At 40.1% G+C, this 1,702-nt stretch overlaps 1 pseudogene; it reads right to left on the bottom strand.

Annotated features, from left to right (window-relative positions):
* The window catches only part of LOC107653626 (syntaxin-binding protein 5-like), a 40,316-nt pseudogene that overhangs the window by 3,013 nt on the left and 35,601 nt on the right, over positions 1-1,702 (bottom strand).

The raw sequence follows: 1,702 nt of genomic DNA, 5'->3' as shown, positions 1-1,702 counted from the left end.
GAGCTTCAGTGTAAATATTGCGTCAAAATCAAATCAATTTGAGCACGATTTAAACCCGGATGATTGTAACCACTCTAAGTTCGTCTGCCTTGGGAAAGCTAGCGTGTCTCTGACATAGTGATAACACTCGTTGCCTTCTCTAGTGCAGCTCAACCAGGTCTCGTCCCATTCGTCGATATTTGTGATATCACAAATCCCGGAAAACATGCGTTGTAGTCCAAACGAGTCGTTTGTTGTAGTTTTTGAAAAGTGATTTCTGTTAAATCAAATATCAACTTTTGAAGTGGACTTTGAGCTTTGTAACTTTGCAGATCTTTTTTATGCTCAAACAGCAACATTACAGACTAACTAAAGTTGAAAAAGTGAAAAAGCATAATAGGACCCCTTTAATTTCACACACACTTGTAAATATAAACAAGGCATTGGATTGCTTATGCAGCCGTGTCTCTTGTGCCTTTTGGAAGCGAACAGGTTGAAAAGACTGTAGGTAGTGAATGAATGAACACTGTGAAAATTAGTGAGTATTTGGTCTTATTTTCCAGCACAAATATCTAAACATTCTTAAACCAATATATATTTACTTGAGAAGCAAAATGACATAAGATTTCAGAAGACAAGACTTAATGTCTTCAGTCATTATGCATCTCAAAGAATGTTGACATTTGAACCGGAACATGACAAAAATACTCAGTAAGAAAAGAATGTTGACCTTTGAACCGGAAAATGACAAAAATACTCAGTAAGAAAATCACTGTTTGCAGTGAATGATTGCATTATTTCTGTCATTGCACAATCCTGGAGGGACTGAAATGTGCTCACTACGTATTGAAACGCAGCCTCTGTATCACTTTAAAAAGCAGCAGTCATGGTGAATAGTAAGTGATTGTCTCACATCATGCGCGTGTTTAGAGAAGGAGTCAGCGCTGCCCATCATGGCTGCTGTCCTCTCCTCCAGCTCGCTTAGTTTCTGTCCTCTCTCGTCCAGAGCTATCCTCGCCCGTGCCAACTCTCCCACCACACCGGACGCAGCCCCCTTCATGCCCTCCATACCACCTGGACCTGGGATGTGCTGCGCCAGGCTGCGTGAAGCTTTACCAGCAGCCACCTCTCCGACTGCAGGCGAGAACAAACAAGAGGGATATGATTCAGTGCCAACATACATTTTTCAAGAAAGTACAAATTCTTAAATAATACTTAGTAGTGAAACTTAGCATCATTCCTTCTAGAGTCATAGCATAAACTGAAAGCTTGTCTACCTTTTATCTGTGATAACCACTGACAAAAGTGTGTTCATTTCTTTTGCATCTCATATTTTGCCTGGCTGTTTTCACTTTTTGATGAGGAAGGAGCTGTCTATATCAGTGGTTCCCAACACTGCACGTTTTGCATGTCTCCTTAATCAAACACACCTGATTCAGGTCATCAGCTCATTAGTAGAGACTCCAAGACCTGAAACTGGCGTGTCAGAGAAAGGAGACATGCAAAATGTGCAGGGTTGGGGTGCCTCCAGGACCAGGGTTGGGAACCACTGGTCTATATGGTGCATTCATTACCATACATGTATTGGCCAAAATTAGTTGTTTTTTTTAAGTAACAGTGCTGAAAGCAGATGTTAATTTATGCAAAATACATGTAATGTTATGCAAAAAAAAATCTGAATTAACATTAATGAGAATTTGAAGTGAAATGTGCCTAATTTTTG

Source organism: Sinocyclocheilus anshuiensis, unplaced genomic scaffold, assembly GCF_001515605.1.
Source record: "Sinocyclocheilus anshuiensis isolate Anshui unplaced genomic scaffold, SAMN03320099.WGS_v1.1 scaffold1561, whole genome shotgun sequence".
In the NCBI taxonomy this organism is placed as follows: domain Eukaryota; kingdom Metazoa; phylum Chordata; class Actinopteri; order Cypriniformes; family Cyprinidae; genus Sinocyclocheilus; species Sinocyclocheilus anshuiensis.
Note: the sequence above shows the minus strand (reverse complement) of the source record. Positions and strands in the feature narration are given on the sequence as shown.